The sequence below is a fragment of the Nesoenas mayeri genome (genome assembly GCF_963082525.1).
Source record: "Nesoenas mayeri genome assembly, chromosome: 6".
Taxonomy (NCBI): domain Eukaryota; kingdom Metazoa; phylum Chordata; class Aves; order Columbiformes; family Columbidae; genus Nesoenas; species Nesoenas mayeri.
The window spans coordinates 2,915,037-2,933,192 of record NC_137545.1 but is presented as its reverse complement, the minus strand read 5'-3'; the positions used below and the strand labels follow the sequence as shown (position 1 = coordinate 2,933,192).

Genomic DNA, 18,156 nt, shown 5'->3' with positions numbered 1-18,156 from the left:
TTCCGATAATGTATATTATAATTTCCCTTTTTTCACTTTGAGAAACCTTAATAGACAATATAGTGCCTCACAGCTACATTTGCTACTACTAATTTCGGCAATAAAAGTCAGAGAGAGCTTGGTTTAGAAAAAGTCGCTGCTTCTTCCCTATCTCTTCCCTGCAGCCACAACCACTCTTTTGAATCATAATATATTATTTCGAAAAAGATATTAAGAATACAAAACTTTGATCATGGTCTTACGCATCCTTTGAGAAAACTCAGTATCTCAAGGAGTCTACAATCTCTAACTTGTAGAAAATACAGCTATTTGAGAATCATGACAGAGGCTTTGCTTTGTGTTTTGGTTCTTAAAAGGACTGGGATACAGAAAATTCAACATTAAGTGGCAGATGGGCTTCATTTTTAAGGTAAATCATTGCTAACGAAAGCAGTAGCAACAAATAAAGCCTCAAATAATTAAGATATCACAAAGGGTGAGTGTCAGGAGGATGGAGCCAGGCTCTTCTCGGTGACAACGAGTGACAGGACAAGGGGTAATGGGTACAAACTGGAACACAGGAGGTTCCACTTGAATTTGAGAAGAGACTTGTTCCTGGTGAGGGTGGCAGAGCCTGGCCCAGGCTGCCCAGGGGGTTGTGGAGTCTCCTTCTCTGCAGACATTCCAACCCGCCTGGACACCTTCCTGTGTAACCTCAGCTGGGTGTTCCTGCTCCATGGGGGGATTGCACTGGATGAGCTTTCCAGGGCCCTTCCAACCCCTGACATCCTGGGATTCCGTACAGCTTACGGGCTTAAGGGACAGTATTCCTGTTTAAAGCAGACTACCAACCTTTCTGCAGATGACCACTCTCATGTTTATATCTGATCTATGAGCCAGATGTACTACAGCTAGGAGATCTTTATAATTCACAGCAGGATCTGTAGGGCAGAAAGAAAAAACAACACTAATTATATCCTGCAACAGAATGTGACAGCTAAATATTACAAATTGCCTTGGAGGTCACTGCTACATTCAGGGGTAATAAAGGGAACAAACTTCAGGGAACTAACACAATATTAGCTGAGACTAATGGGAACCTTGAATAGAAAAGCTCTGTAAAGTAACAGCTCTGGTTTTCCTTGAAAACAAAACAAAACAAAGCACAAACAAACAAAATCAATAAGTTTGCCTCTGAGCAGGAGGAGTTTATTAATGGTAGACACAACACTTGCCAATTACCTGCATACAGAACTTGGTTAAGAAGGTTTTTAATAAGAGAAACAGTAAGCGCAGATTCATTCAGAAGGAGCCCCAGTCCAGAGTACCCCACCTCCCTGAGTCTCATTCAGTGCTTACTACGTTCATAAACTCTAGTGCATTTTAGCATCTCTTCCACAATCTGCAAGAAAAAGCACACACAAATGCAAAATAAGCACAAGGGAGCATCCAGACCTCTTCAGCTTCCTATGTATGATATAACATGCTGGTCCACTGTTTTTAAGTTTACTTTGTAAGCTAACTCAAGCAACATGGACTGGTTTTTTAAAGGTATCGATACTTTAAGAGAACACTAATTCCGTTGTGACTATGGCAGTAAACAGAACAGCTAACAGAATAGAAAAGAAAAATGAAAACATGGAGGATGAGTATCTTTGCAATTGCATGCACGTCTGCAGTGTCAGACTACAGACAAAACCACAAATTTAGGTTCGATTGATCGATTTAAGAACATACAATTCAATTCATTACCTTGAAAACAAGTTCTCTAAGTCTGTCAGAGTATCTTTGGTGCAATAACAGAGCGTAAAGAATATCAGCATTCCCTGGTTCAAAGAGCAATAAAAAAAGCTGGTCTGGGGCTGGGCTGGAATGAAGTAGGCTGAAGAGAACATCCAGAATTCCATAGAGCTATAAAATTAAGACAACTAAATTAATCCACAGCTCATTCAGACTGCATACTCCATTTGGGGGACGTTTTATTGGCTTTGAAATTTTGCCTTTGGCTTGTTACAAAATAGACATTTTGTCTACTCAATATTACTCCATTTAAAATTACATTTTTTGGATACCTTTTTTTCCTCCATATAGGACACCTTATATCAAACTGTAGTTAGAGGTCAAGTTCAGTTGGCATTTACAAAATAGAAATGACATCATTACAACTTCTGATGAGTTGAAGTCCAGTTAATTTGGTTTTGTAAATTAAGAGAAGTTTTCTAATGGCAGTGTTACATATCATGTTCTTTCTGCCCCCTTCAGGGAAAAAAAATAACCTGGAAAGTATGGCCATCTGCAGAGCACCGTCAGCTTTTGAGTGTGCTCCTATAACCTGCCTCAGCATCAAATAACACTTTGCTTGTGTTAATAACACTTTCCCCCCTCTTTTAAGCACACTAGACACAAGATTTCTAAACACCAAACAACAAAACCAAAATGCGTAAAGTTTAAACAGCTAACATAGACCATATTGGATACCTGCTCTTCTTCAGTGGTGGCAGCTATGTATCCTATGATGCTCTGTATTTCTTCATGTGTTCCACCTTTGCTCAGGAAATACCTGATCAGTCCATAGAGGGACGTCCGTATTGTTCTCAGGTCATCAGGAGCCAAATCACTGTCTTTACAGCCACTGCTACACATGACAGACAGGAAAAGCAAAGGAAGTTCTTCATGCCTCATTAACAGTAATTTCGTTGTGCTAGTTTTGTAATTTTGTACTTTTTCACCTACCTATATATCATGGCACAAGTCACCAATTTCTACTGAAGTAAGGCAACCGAACAGTAATAAGAAATAGTAGATCAGACTTACCAAGTCTATAAGGCCCAGAAATGTAGACTTGGACTGATCTGGATACAGGTCAGGATTTCAGGTCCCTCCCACCCCGACCCTCTAAAGCAAAGAGCAAGGTCTCTAGCCAGTCTTCCTCAATGACATAACTACATTCATACAGATACAGACAGAAATCACCAAGACTGAAAGCTAAAATTTTGAATTCCTAAAAAAGTCCTACTTCAAATTCTACAAGGCTATAAAAAACCAAAATAGCTTAAAATGATAAACACCCTCTCTTTTCATAATGATAATGATCTATGACTTAATTTGCATTGTTGATAAAATTACAAGATTGAATCACAGAATCAACTGGGTTGGAAAAGACCTCAGAGACCATGAAGTCCAACCCTTGGTCCAACTCCAGTCCATTGACTAGATCAGGGCACTAAGTGCCATGTCCAATCTCAGTTTACAAACCTCCAGGGCCGGTGAGTCCAGCACCTCCCTGGGCAGCCATTCCAATGCCTGGCCACTCTCTCTGCACAGAATTCCTTTCTCATCTCCAGCCTCAATTTCCCCTGGCAGAGTTGAAGCCCATGGCCCCTTGTCCTATTGCTGACTGCCTGGGAGAAGAGACCAATCCCCACCTGGCTAGTACTGCCCTTCAGGTGGTTCTAGAGAGTGCTGAGCTCAGCTCTGAGCCTCCTCTTCTCCAGACTAAACAAGCCCAGCTCCCTCAGCCTCTCCCCATAGGGCTTGTGTTCAAGTCCCTTCCCCAGTCTTGTTGCTCTTCTCTGGACCCGCTCCAGCACTTCAATCTCTTTCCTGACCTGAGGGGCCCAGAACTGACCACAATACTCCAGTGTGGCCTCCCCAGTGCAGAGCACAGGGGAAGGATCACTGCCCTTGTCCTGCTGACCACGCTTGTTTGGATACAGGACAGGACACCATTGGCCTTCTTGGCCACCTGGGCACACTGATGGCTCCTGTTGAGCTTCCTGTCCACTAGTTCCCCCAGGTCCCTTTCTGCCTGACTGCTCTCCAGCCACTCTGTGCCCAGCCTGGAGCGCTGCAGGGGGTTGTTGTGGCCAAAGTGCAGCACCCGACACTTGGCCTTGTTGAACTTCAGCCCATTGGAACCAGCCCGTTTTTCCAGTCTATCCAGATCCCTCTGCAGAGCCTCCTGCCTTCCAGCAGCTCCACACTCCCTCCCAACTTGGTGTCATCACCAAATTTGCTGATGACTTGTTATATTTGTTGAAGGACTTGTTAACAACCTTTCCAAGTGTTTTTAGTGTCATTGACCTAAATTTTATATAAGCCTATCATAAAAATTAAGGTCATGGAAAAGTAGGAAATTAAGTGGAAAAATTTAAAAAAAACCCTGAATTTTGAAAGTTAAATCAACAATCAAAAGTCAACCTGCAGTTTTATTTATTAATTTGCTCACTGGGATGTTGGGGAAAAACAAACAAAAAACAAAACCCAAACCAACTCCCCTCCTGCCCCCCCCCCCCAAAAAACCAACAAAACCCAAACCAAACAAAAATAACCCCCAAACAAACAAACATAAACAAACAACAGCCACATAAAATAATATAAAATAAGGAGGAGTTAAGAAGAGGTGAAACTCATACCCATAATAAATCCTGAGTGTGTCTAGAAGAAACTGCACACCATATTTCTTCCTGAAGACTCTTCTACTGTCTTTGATAATGGTAGAAAGATACTGTATATGCCCTACAATATAAAGTTGTCTATTAGAACCCAGATAAAGGTTTATGTGACGTGAAGGGTACTGTGTCTTTGCACAGTTGCCCAAGTTGCAGAGCTCACCAATTCTGAAGGGGAAGTCCCCGCTGTTCCAGATACTGAAGTCAAAAAGCAAGTGTTGATACATCTGCTGCAAAAGCTGCATGTTCTTTTCTACTGAAACTTGTTCTATCAGCAACTGCACAGCCATCAGTACATTCACATCCATTAAGTTGCTTGGCACCTTTCAAAATAACAGCAGCTGTTAGCATTCAAAATATTCAATCTCCTAACAAACTTCATGTTTTTTCAAGCCAAATTTTGGGATTCTTTGTCTTCTACAGCAATGTCTTCTTCCATTAAAGCAATACAATAAACACAAACCCAGTGTAGTTTGAAGAATCATACAGAGTATCTATAACAAAAAAAGCAGAACATAAAAAAAAGACAAAACACCAGCTTCTCATGTCTCTCTGTTTTCAGAAACATGAGAAAGAAAAGTAGGTACTAAGGGGACCTTTGAAGACCCTCGCATCCTGGCCAAACTAAGAACTTTTCCAAGAAATCAGGACCTCATCCCTAACTTCCATTTCTAAGGATGTTTCTCAAACATGGCTTCACCAAGGGGAAGTCGTGCTTGACCAGCCTCAGTGACTTTTATGAGGACATAACAAGATGGATGGATGATGGCAGAGCAGTGGACGTGATCTACCTTGACTTGAGGCATTTGACACAGTCTCCCACAGCATCCTCACAGCTAAAGTGAGGGAGTGCGGTCTGGATGAGCGGGTAATGAGGTGACTGTGAAATGGCTGAAGGGAAGAAGCCATAGAGTCGTGGTCAATGGGGCAGAGTCCAGTTGAGGCCTGTATCTAGTGCAGTGCCTCAGGGGCAGTGCTGGGGCCTGTATTATTCAATATATTCATCAATTATTTGGATGAGGGAATAGAGTGACTGTCAGCAAGTTTGCTGATGACACCAAGCTGGGAGCAGTGGCTGACACGCCAGAGGCTGTGCTGCCATCAGAGACCTGGACAGGCTGGAGAGTTAGGCGGGGAAAAATTTAATGATATATAACAAGGGCAAGTGTAGAGTCTTGAATCTGGGCAGGAACAACCCCAGGTTCCAGTATAATCCTGGGGACAGCAGGGTGACCATGAGCCAGCACTGGGCCCTTGTGGCCAGGAAGGCCAATGGTACCTGGGGTGGGTTAGAAGGGAGTGGTCAGTAGGTCAGAGAGGTTCTCCTGCCCCTCTGCTCTGCCCTGGGGAGACCACGTCTGGAATATTGTGTCCAGTTGTGGCCCCTCAGTTCCAGCAGGACAGGAAACTGCTGCAGAGAGTCCAGCGCAGCCACCAAGATGCTGAAGGGAGTGGAGCATCTCCCGTGTGAGGAAAGGCTGAGGGAGCTGGGGCTCTGGAGCTGGACAAGAGGACACTGAGGGGTGACCTTATTAATGTTTACAAATATATAAAGGGTGAGTGTCAGGAGGATGGAGTCAGGCTCTTCTCGGTGACAACCAATAGTAGGACAAGGGGTAATGGGTTCAAACTGGAACACAGGAGGTTCCACTTGAATTTGAGAAGAAACTTCTTCCTGATGAGGGTAACAGAACACTGTTACCAGGATCCAACAGAACACTCCCAGGCTGCCCAGGGAGGTTGTGGAGTCTCCTACTCTGGAGACATTCCAACCCGCCTGGACACCTTCCTGTGTAACCTCATTTGGGTGTTCCTGCTCCGGTGGGGAGATTAGACTGGATGAGCTTTCGAGGTCCCTTCCAACCCCTGACATTCTGTGATTCTGTGATTCAAACGTGCTCACCTTCTGTAACAAGGCTCCTAGGGTGGCAACTCCATGGGAGTGGATGAGATTTTCTTGATTGACATGGTGTCTCTGAATAAAGTGTTTTATCATCAAGATGAAAGTTGCAACAACATTCTCCTCCAGGCGAGCTTCTGCAAAACAGAACAGTAGCCAAAGCCTCATGGTTTATTGTTGGACCACTGCATAAAAGTAGAGGGGAAGAAGTAAAATCAAGAGTTTGTATTCCTCACTATTTCCTGAATGTTTCAACTCTTTTTCTGTTCATTCCCTAGCTGTAGGTTGTATTTACATTTTTCCAGGGCAGAGTCACAGACATTCCATGCTGCTCTAGAATAAAGTGACCCCAGTCACCTCAGTCTTGACTTCAGTTGCTTTATCCATCTGGCCGTAGGTTACAGACAAACTTCTCTTTCAGTTACAACATTTTACGTATGCTGCAGTTATTCTTCCTCTGGAGTTGCAAAGTGACACTTTCTAGCCATGAAACAGACAGACAAAAATATTTTATTTACTTTACTTCATCATCTAATATTTGAAACAAAAAAAATGTGTGTTTTCCTTGCAAGGTCTGATTTCCCAGTGGTTTCTGTTGAGATGAAAGTTCATTCTTAATATTAGGACAGCTTTAAAGAATCTATTCTTAAAGCTTTCTTTTCATTTTCTAGAAAATATAATACTAAAATCTGACAGCGTGTGGAAGAGGTAGGTGTCTGAGCGTTTTCCTAAGAACATAAAAGTTTGGCTAATGGCTAAACAGTACTGTGCTGATGCTGCTAAGTCTTTGTGTGGCTTTTGGACCCAGTGCTTGAGTTGTAGGAAAGCTCTTATTATTGATATTAGTAGGTTTTGCATCAAACATAATTTCTCAAAATAATCAGAACAAACGTTTCAGAACAGCAATTTTAAACCTGCACACTTTTACACTAATGTAATAGTAAACTATGGAAAGGAAAAATATGCTATTAAACATAACTATATTTGAAATATGCGAGTAAGTTAATTTTACATAGTGCTGAACTCCTAGTATTCAGCATCCATGTCAGATACCCAGGAACAGAAAGAGCCTTTCAGCTTTGCATACTAAAAAAGCCAGCACACAATCAAACAGCTTTCTGTCACTCACAGAAAGACACTTTAAATCAATCTTAAAAATCCTTTCAGTTCAGCTGTACTTGCCCACCTGACGCCTTTGCGGATGGCATCACCACCCAGTCTCCCTCTACAGGAGTAAGTAGTTCTGGAGGGAGAGTTTCCCCTTCAGGCTTCTCAGGTATCGGCGCACCAAGAAAACTGATCTGCTCCAGCAGTGGAAACAGCACGTTTATTCCACCAATACAGTTGATCATATCCTAAATCAAGAGAAAAAGGAGGGAAAACATCAGCAAAAATGAAACCCCCAAAACTATGCAAAAGAAATTTCCTCCAAATAAAAGGAACCTCAGGGTTTTCTCCTCAAGAGGGTGCTAAACCCCACCATGTTTGTTAATGAATGATTCTCCTAAAACCTGTATTCACAACATACAGCTAGAGATACAAGGACTCCGCATCCACCCCTCTTCTCACTACTGAGCGAAGAGAACAAACTTCAGCCTTTTCAAACTGTTTGTATCACGGCAAAATCAACTAGCAAGAGTCTGAATTTTCTTAACATTAATCTCCATAAATCAGCATACGCACAGTGTAGGTCCAACAATATTTCCTCAGTAATGAGTTTGCTAGTAGAGTAGATTATTTATTTGTACATACGTTTTTCCTTAAAGAAATAAGAAAGTGGTATTCTAGTGACAAGTTTTCTACACTCAGACTTTGGATTTCATTTTTTCTTAAAGCTAAGAGCCCTTAATCGAAGATTCTGCCTATAAAACAAAAGTGGATGTATTCTACCTAAATTTAAAATAAATAAATCCTTACTTGTGTCACTGTTTCTGGATCAAACTCTGATGCTGCACATAACTTGATTTCCTCCTGCACAGAGCAAGCCTGACTGATTTTTACATTCATATGTGCTAGTGATCAGGGAACAAATAAGCAAACAGGTACATGGTGGTATTTATTAAGCTGGAGTGCGTTTCATGGTTTCCTCCTCTTCTCCATGAAGTAGCAAGTAGAGGCTATTTGCTGTTTTACACAGAAAACATCCAATGGACATATAATACCGTCAGTGGCATGAGACTATGAAATTAACTGCTTTATCAGAAGGACGTAAGGACCTTATGTGTTGGTTTAGAAAACAAAAATCAAGATATAGGACAGTTTTGCTATAACGGAGTGTTTGAGCAGGAAACTACAAGCAGGTTTAGCCAGAAAATGTTAATTCTTAAGCTCCCATACTAATATAACAGTATTGCTGTGATTACAACTGCTAGCAAAAGTTAAACAAAGATGATTTGCATAGCTTGTAAGAATCAGATATCCCAATGTATCCAATAGTAAGGAAAAAGTATTGGTCACTTAGTGTACAGCAGAGACAGAATAAGGTCCAACACTTCAGTGAATATTTGTTGTTTTCTCTGAAATGAGGCTTTTGGACTGTGCCAACCCAAAACCAAAAGTAAACAAGATAACTACATTAACTTCTCTCTTTAAAAAATGCTAGATTCTTGTACTATTTTAACTCCAGACCTTGCCATCTGTAATTCTATAATATTTTTTATATGTCTAACATAGCAGAAAGTCCCAAGTGTTAACTTGACCCCACTAACCTTAATCTAATTCAGAGTTTAAGACTGTAAGAAAACCATGACAGAATTCCCTAGAGATGATGAAATGCTTTCAATATGCAACATGCATTGAATAGGTTATGAAGAATAGTCAGCTACCAATATAACTTAATGCATTACCTGTGACATTAAGAGCAGTAGGACTTGTAAGTTCTCAATAAGTGTAATACTACTCCAGCTACAGGATTAACCCATTCATGCCCATTACAAAAAACATGCTGTGTCTGCTAAATGTCATTTGCAGTATGATAATAACTTCCAGCATTCCAAAAGTTAGCTGAACATACACAACTTCCACTGCCGTATTTACATCAGGTTCTGCTTCTTCAGTATGCATTTACCTTGATGTCCCAGTTTACTACTTTGTTTCCAGTTAGTCTTCCATGGAAAAGATTTGCAGACAGGTCAAGACAAATTTGGTTTCTGCAGGCCTGTTAAACAAATGAAGAGGCTGAAACATCATATATGTTATCTTAGATTTGACATTCACAATTGTACAAGACAATTCTGTTCTTTTGTCAGACAAGAGAAAAATCTTTTATCTCTGCTAAAGACTACAGTTTAAGCAAGCTCTTATTGCTCTTTATCTTCCCAAAATAAGCACAGTGTAAAGATGGTATGCTCACCTGTTCTACGAAACAGCAACAGCAAAAAAAATAAAGAGACCATCTAGAACATATTCTGAGATTACTGCACGCTGTGAAATCACAGAGAAGCTATGTATTATTTCATACCTTTGGTGTATAATGAAGAAGAACCTTACTGGGGAGATCTGCTACTTCAGCCTCTTGAGACTTCCATGGAGTTAAACAGTTTGGACCTATTAAAATATAAATATATATATATACATCTAAAATGATACATCAAGTATATCTTTATAACATATATATTTAAGAATACACTGGATATCAATGCAGTTCATTAATTCACAGATTTTATACTACTATGCTTCGTTGCAACACATAGGATATTCTAAACCATACCTAAACTATACAAAGGGGTTGGTTTTTTTACATTCAAACAGATCTAATATTTCTCTCTTTACAAATATCTACCTCGTATTTGTCACCAATCTCTGTCATCAAGCCCAAATGTTCAGAAAATTAGTAACCTTCAAGAGAGCTTTTGTTTAGTAATGCAAAATATTTCCTTTAAATGATGGAAGTGTTTTCATGCTAATCTCTAACAACCCCAAGTCATTATGAAATTTAATACCTTAACACCTTGAACTACAAAACAGAGCTTATCAGAATGTTTCTTAAAAATAACCCCTTAATTATCAATTAATTCTTATGGAAAAATCCCCAAGCGTACGTCACCTGTAAGCAGCCTATCAAAACAAGGGCAATACTTTAAAGAGTCTCAATGGCAAACTCAAGTGTGGGCAAACAGTAGCAAAAATTAAGAACTTAAAAATGAAAATACTACCTCATGTTTATATTTTTGCAGGTCTGTGCATATGACAGATAGATGAGCTTATTGCAAACATAACACTTTAAATAAAAGTAATAAAATATTTATCATTCCATTTTAAGCTTATTTGTTATCAGGTGCTCTCACTCAGGCCAGCTCTGCAATTCTTCTGGATTGTAACTTCTTTATGTGTCTATGTAGAGCTAAGCTCCACGGGGTCTTCTCCATAACTCATCCCTTTCATTCCACAAAAACCAGTACAATCACCACTCACCTGCTAAATACAATGCTTTCACCTGAGGAGGCTTCAGTGCTTCATGAAAGATGATCACTGACCCAAGGTGGCCCTCCAAAGATGTTGGACATCCCCATTCACTGTCCTGAGTCCCTGCTGAGATCATCTTGGTGATGAGCTCTGGTTTTCCAAGCATCCCGCCCCAACTCCCAGCAGAGAGGATGCCCCCGAGCGACGTCCGATGGGGCAGCACAGGGGAGGAAAAAGGTGGATCTGGTATCTGAGATGGAGGAGGAGTAGTTGTTCTTTGGCCAGCAGAACCAATGCAGCAAGATGTGAAAGACTGGAAAGTCACACATGGAAGAAAGAACACAAAACACATACTGTAAATCTAACCTCTTTTTTCTTTTTGCCACAGTCAACAAAGTAAATCTAACTAAATAAACCTTACCTGCCATGGTTTTAGCTACCTTGGTGTTTACAGTGCTTATTCTAAAGATGGGCCAAAATCCAGAGTTTTATCTTGCAATGGAAATTACATTTACATTCATTATTTAAGTGTTATACTGATTTTGCTACGATTATGTCCGATTTAAGTGTTTGGTCAACACATTTAACAAATACCAAATTGGAACTTAAAAAAGACAGAGAATATTCAGCGTTGTAGCCCAGGTTAAATGGTATTTGTTCCACAAAAAAGAATGGACAATGCTTATAAAGAAAACTAAACTGGACATATACTTTGCTTTTTTTTTCTTTTTTTAGGCTAAATGAGGACATGTTCAGATGGTTAGATTAACTGTGTGTAAACTGCTTATCCAGCTAACAAAGCAGGCATGAGATTAGGCTATTAAGGGAACATACAGAAAATACAAGTAAAAAACCATTACTGTTGAAAACAACAGGGAATATTCCTCATTAAGTACGGTCACATGAATCCTGAGGGCAGATGTGTGGTTTGTTACGATTACCCATCATAAATTATGTCAGTATTCTCAGGTAACTATGTTGGGGAAAACCCCACAATCTAATCATGGTAATCTGTTATTTCATTTTTAAACTGAGATGACTAAACAAGCAACAATGAATGGTTATATTCCAAATTGATACTCTGGACACTGTCCAAAGTTGAACAGTAGTTTATTAGCAGTAGGCTAAGCTATCTTAAGCTCTTACACAATTTCCAAAATGAAAAAAGCCAACTATGTTCTCAGTGTTCCACGAGAGCGCGTCGGGACAGGGTATGACTCAGAAGCTGAACTTACTTCATTCATGGCAGGGAATCGAAGTGGGGCAGAGACCTTCTGCTGCCCGTTGACGTAGATGTACACGAGGCTCTGACCAAAGGGCCTCTTGCCAGGCATATGAACAATAGTTACGTTGTGCTGGTTAAGCAACATAAAGTAAGGAGGTCATTATTAAAAAGCAGTGAGATGACTGTATGGTACTATTCAACTTCAGCTCTGCTAATCTGGTGAGGAAATCACTTAAGAGAATAAATCCAAAACAACAACAAGATAAGACCACCTGTCAGCTGCTTCCATTTTAAAGTAGTTTACATGCAAACAGGTTTTTGAAGGGAGAGAGATACAGCTCTTTCACATTAGTGCTTAAGTATGGGAGTAGAAAAAGGCAAGGAAGAAACAAAGGAGCACATTTTATCAAATTAGATAGCACCGCAGCCACCTATGCTTGTTATAATTTAATATAAAAGAATTCTGCATGTTAAAAAGATCTCTAAGCACAATGCTGTCACCAGCTTATCAATAACAAATAGCTAATAACATAGCCATAACTTAGCTCAATCAATCACTAAACTACATGGAAATTGCTTGCATTATTAGATATTAGGTCTGTTCTTATGCAATGAATTATTTAAATACAATAAAATAGATCATTTGTAAAACAACTGAAAAAAAAAGGACTTTGACTTCTGAGCTATCAGCACTATCCTGAACAAAGAGTTTTTCAGTATCAAATCTTACCCAGAGAGAGTCAAAAAAACAATGGTCAGGCAGCATCACTGTTGCATATTCCCTCTTTGTGCAAACTGCAACCACCAGTACCCCAGAGCATGTAATAAATGCTTCAAACCCCATGCCACTTCCTGTGAAAAAGCTAAAGAAAAAGACAACAAAACACACAATCAAGTACTTACTTCATCAACACTACTAGAAATCACCTAACAGTACATTCAGTAAGGAGCAAACCAACTTGAGTCGTTGTCACTGGTCCAATATCTACTACTTGACTGGCTCCTACTATTATTCCAGACAAAACAAGATGAAGAAGTGCCTCATAGGAGGGACCCCAAGGCATAGGACATGCAGGCTAAAAGGTGATCCACAAAGCTCGCAGAGCAGCTTGTAGCATCCATCTTTTACTTGAGAACATAACCCTGGTCCCAGCAAATAATGCTTCAGTTTGACCCACACAGCTCAAGCTGGTTCTGCTGCAAAGTCCTGCCCGCTGCAGACTCTGGAAGCTACAATATTGTAATAAACAGACTGGCCTGCAACCTCTGCTGTTTTCTATCAGCGAAATTGTGTCTGACAGCCCCTGGTAGAGCTGCCAATATTGAGAAACCTTCCAATTTTTAAGCACTTGAGTACGAAAAACTATATATACATTTTGAACAGCTATCAAAACCTGCTACACACCCTTAGGCACCAGTATTCAAAGTGAGTGCTTTAACTACTGCACTATCAAATATCTGCATCTATCAATAAAAAGCACACATACACACACAGAGCACGTGAATATTACAGGCAACCTCAACAGATATAAGCTATCTTACAGTTAAACACTGTAAAGCATACCAGCTAGATCAAATTTTAATTATTTAGATTTAGTTCTGTGTTTAGCATTTCAAGCTGAAACTGGAATATTTAAACATTTCCTTTTAAAATTATTATTCATTTCAATGCACTACTGTTCTAGATTCCCAAAACTAGAATGATGTCTTCAATATTGTACATCAAATGACAGAAAAGCAGTCAGCTATTGGTATAATAGCATCGCATGGAAATCCAATCACAGCTTTTTTACTTTGCAGGGCAATTCCACTGCAATTTTCTAGAACTACAGTCTACTTCAGAACTGCAGTGGGACTCTGCTACCCAAACACACAGGGCAGCCATGCAAATCCAAGGGGTCTCCACCTGCCTCTGTGGTTACTGATACGCAGAAGTAGCACTCTAAGACACAGGGGGTTTGAAAATACCAATTCCGTTACGACTAGAATTGCATTCTTCAACATTTCCCTTGAAACTGCTGTGCAGTAAAATGGACTGAAGGGAACAAAAGACTCTTCAGCTGGTATTCTCCCCTTCTGTATTTTGTTTGCTGCTGAAGGCTAGTACCTAGAAAGAGAAATTATACTGAGAACCATCTGTGTCAATGACTGCTACTTAAGCAAATGAGGGTGTCCTTTTGTTGCACTCTAATATAGGAAACGCACTTCATTACCTTTACAGGACACAATGGGAAGGCTGCTCTCTTTTGGAGTGTGGGTTTTTTAGCTCAGGTTCCAACTGCCATTAACGCTCTGACCTTCTAGTTCTGATAGAAAGATGGGTCAATGTCCAGCCTTTGGACACAAATAAAGGGATAAGGGATGTTAATCAGCTATTCCAATCTGGCAGGAACGTATGACCATAATCCGCACACCTTCATTAGCAAGGTTCATCAAGATACGGTGATAAAAACACTAACTGGGAACAAGATCAAGAAGCCTCCTGCAAGCAGACCTCTCATAGATACTGTTACCTTAGCAGCTGGAGACTTGTGCATGACTGCAGTGAGGGCTTGAATGGTTGACACTGCCAAGCGGTCCAGGTGGCCCTGAAACACCTGAAAGCAGCAGGTACAGAAGTTATATACAAATGCACAAAGAGAGTTCAGCTCCAAAATCTATACGGTGCCCTCCTGCCAGGAGGGAAACCAAGAGCTCGCTAACATGCTTCCAAAATCATCTTCCCAGCAGTCAAGATTTCATAAGCCCAAGGTCTACACAGAAGTACATAACAATAGACAACTAGGCACACACTTCGAGAGGAGAGAGGCATTTACAATACACATCACTCTTCAAATATTCTTACGGACAAACAAGTTTTCCTCATGCGGCTAATGGACAACCTCAAGAGGGAGGGAGGAAAACAAACTAGGAAACCCCTTGCAGCATGTGTGTGTGTGTGTGCTGCTGGACAACCAGGCACCGCCAGCTCAAATAAAGCGTCGTCTTTTCCTTCCGAGTCCCTACACACCAGTGCAGCGCACACACACAAATTAGAAGAGAGAAGGCACACCAGCACAGCAAGGGGGCTGCCTCACCCCTGCCCTCATCGCATTGACCACAATCTCTTTTTCCAATTTAGCTTATCTTTTGAGGGTTTTTTCTATCATTCTTGTTCACATTGATATTTTCATGGTGGTTTTAAGGACAAAAATATCAGAGCACTGTTTCACATCCATCAGTAAACCTAATTAGCAAAACTGGGCAAACAAAATTTGTTTCATCATCTCTGAAATATATGCGTATCAGACATATTTTGAAAACAAAGTATCAAGAATTGAAGACTGTGTTAGATGTGAAGAAACATTTACATGTGGCTAGAGTGTCACCCTGCGTTTCTAAAAAAGCCAAAGCTATTCGTTAGAATCACAGTTTGTAGATTACTATACCTTGTATTTAGCATTTCTTTACATTTTTAATTAGAACAAATCATTCTACTATAAAATTAATACAACAACAATTTGCACTTGAAACTTTCCACAATATTTGGGGAAAATTAAAGCAACAGGCTATTCCTACCTCCCTGATTCAGCCTGTCCATTGTTCTGTGAACATCTGTTCTTGATGACAAGCAAAGAATCAGGACATCAAATACAACCATAGAGATTCACAAACAAGGCCCCAGAATCCAAACCACCACAGTGCTGAGACAAAGAAGCAAAAGAAGAGGAAAGGGAGGGGGAAAAAAATCACCACCAGGTTGATATAATTCATTTGGATTCCATTTATGTACTTCACCTTTTCCTTAATAAAAGCATAACTGAGGCTCAAGCTATTGCAAATATCTGCAATTTGAAGCAGATGAACAAAACTGAGGTTGATTTCAATCTGTTATTCAGAAGAATTATTTTCCAGAGACAGGAAATACTGATGCATGCAGCAACACAAGTTCATCTTGCTGCAGAAGGCTTAAAGAAGATGGTTAAGGTGAAGCACAAGAATCAGTTCTCCTGTGATTGTATCTTGAGTTCAATAGGAGCAAAAGACAGGTTAGGTAGGTACTTGGTCCTCATTCATTTCTGTCAGTAATTTGTTGGCAAGGTCTTTCTCACTCTTGTCTGCCACTTTATTGTTAGCGTTTAAAAACAGCTGTTAGAAACAGAGACAAAAATAATGGATATAATTGCATTAAACAGTTACCCGCAGCCAAACCTGTGGAGGCTGCCTTGGACTTGTATTTCACATACACACCGAAAAGAAGAATTCTCACACCGGTGAGACACAATCCTCCATTAATCTGTATTTTTGCTGAATAGTTAAAAAAAAAGGAACAATACTTCTTTTTCCTCATACATTTTGTTCCATTATGTGCTAGACAGTCTCTCTGACGAGGAACAACCTGAGAAATCAACTTCCATAAATCACAAGAAACAGAAGAACAACACTCAAGATACTACTTGGACTTACATAGGTGTGAAAGCACATAGTTAGAAACACAAGTCATTTTGAAAGGTACTTCACGGTCAAGGGCACCTAATATGGCAGAATAACAATAACATGCCTCAGAGGATTATAACATTAACAATCAGAAATAAGAACAAAGGGAAGCAGACACAGACACATGAAAAAAAAATTCACATGGGTTACTTCAATTCTGATAACACATGTAAAATGGACGCATAAACTTGTATTACAATGCCCAGATGGTTTTAATTCTTCTATTTTAAAGCTGTTCAGAAAAGAATATTTTTTTTAACCAGGCATATTGCTAGAGGTCATTGTGCTTTGATCAAAGTTCGACCTTTAAGAGAGTTTAGGCGATGAGAAAAGATTCAGGCCCAACAAAGCAGCTTATTGAATGACCCTCAGTATATGATAAGCACCTCCTGGTACCTCCAAAGTACCGTCCCTCTTTTGGATGTTGCAGGAAAAAGCAACATTCAGATCATCAAAACTTAACCGAGCAGTTTCAAAAGGCTGTTGTGCAGATCTCTAACCCTAGAGCATAATTAAGGGAATACAGTTTGCTCATAAGCCTTAAAAACAGCAAATATGAAAGAGAAAAAAGATGCAAAGAACTAGGAAGTATGACTACAAGTATGGCCCCAAATACCCCAAGTTCTCTGGGATTTCTATAGCAGATATAGCGGTATGGATTTTCGTCACCCCCTCCTTTCCATGGAAGTTTCTTGCACGTCACATTTGCTGCAGATCCATCAGCTTCCTGAGATCCAGATCCATATCTGGACTCTTCTTGCTGACTGTGGAGCTGCAGAACTGCACTTTACACTGCTTGCTGGTGAATCCAGTAGCAAAAGTTTCATAGGTAAAGAAAAAGATCTAGAAAGAGGGTCTCTACCCCCAGCTAATAAGGAGAAATCCTAATTGCACAGCTAAATTCATCTTCCCTATTTGGCTTTGAAAAAGAATGCAGATACAAGTATATTGGAAAAGACACACGACTTCCCAGCCTTCACCCTCTCCACACTTCTCATCTTTGGGGATATTTTGACTGTAAAAGGTTAAAAAAACCCACTATGTAGCAAACTGGCAGCACTAATGTCCAATCACAGTAATATGTGAAACTATCACCGGAAAAACCCTTAGAAGAGTGTACATAGGCAGAATAAAAATAAAGGAGCAAGCTGCAAAGATAGTGTAGCTGTTCCTGCTTTCTTAAATTCCACAACTTGTTCATATGAGAGCAGGAACAGAGTCTCCATAAATAGGTAAACATCGCACTGCTTAATAATTTAGGAAGAAACTAAAAAATACATTTCTTATGGAGTACAAGGTCAGTACAAAAATAGGCACAGACTTCTAAACAGAGGAGAATGGAAAGGTCAAGCAATGTATTTTCACGAGAAGATTAACAACCACATACAGTATTCAAAACACTTCAAGTCAGTTGGCATTCTGCCACTGATTATAACTACAGCTAAAACATAATCCAAGCACATTTATTTCTAATATATCACTGCACTATGTTCTAATCCAAAAATCTAAATGGATTTGAATCAAATTGCATACTGTAGCTACCATTAAATTATCTAGCATTAGAAGAGCTCAAAAGAGCTATGTGACCAACATATCACAAAAAGAGAAATAAAATATTCCACAGAGTTACATCACAGCTACGTCCTTTTGCACAGGGAAAAATGACATCTATGAAGCCATGAAGCAATTACTGGAAGACACTATAGCTTGCATATTCTAAT

General features: G+C 39.9%; 1 pseudogene across 1 annotated transcript in view; it reads right to left on the bottom strand.

Annotated features, from left to right (window-relative positions):
* The window catches only part of LOC308041726 (neurobeachin-like protein 1), a 52,012-nt pseudogene that overhangs the window by 28,758 nt on the left and 5,098 nt on the right, over positions 1-18,156 (bottom strand). Inside the window, exons 5-20 of the transcript in view lie at positions 16,001-16,087; positions 14,473-14,556; positions 13,882-13,901; positions 12,690-12,822; positions 11,970-12,089; positions 10,744-11,047; positions 9,791-9,876; positions 9,398-9,487; positions 7,517-7,685; positions 6,334-6,467; positions 4,594-4,753; positions 4,395-4,497; positions 2,458-2,614; positions 1,732-1,890; positions 1,222-1,381; positions 832-920 (exon numbers count right to left, since the gene is read on the bottom strand). The product of the transcript in view is annotated as a neurobeachin-like protein 1 (transcript). The remainder of the gene's footprint in view (positions 1-831; positions 921-1,221; positions 1,382-1,731; positions 1,891-2,457; positions 2,615-4,394; positions 4,498-4,593; positions 4,754-6,333; positions 6,468-7,516; positions 7,686-9,397; positions 9,488-9,790; positions 9,877-10,743; positions 11,048-11,969; positions 12,090-12,689; positions 12,823-13,881; positions 13,902-14,472; positions 14,557-16,000; positions 16,088-18,156) is intronic.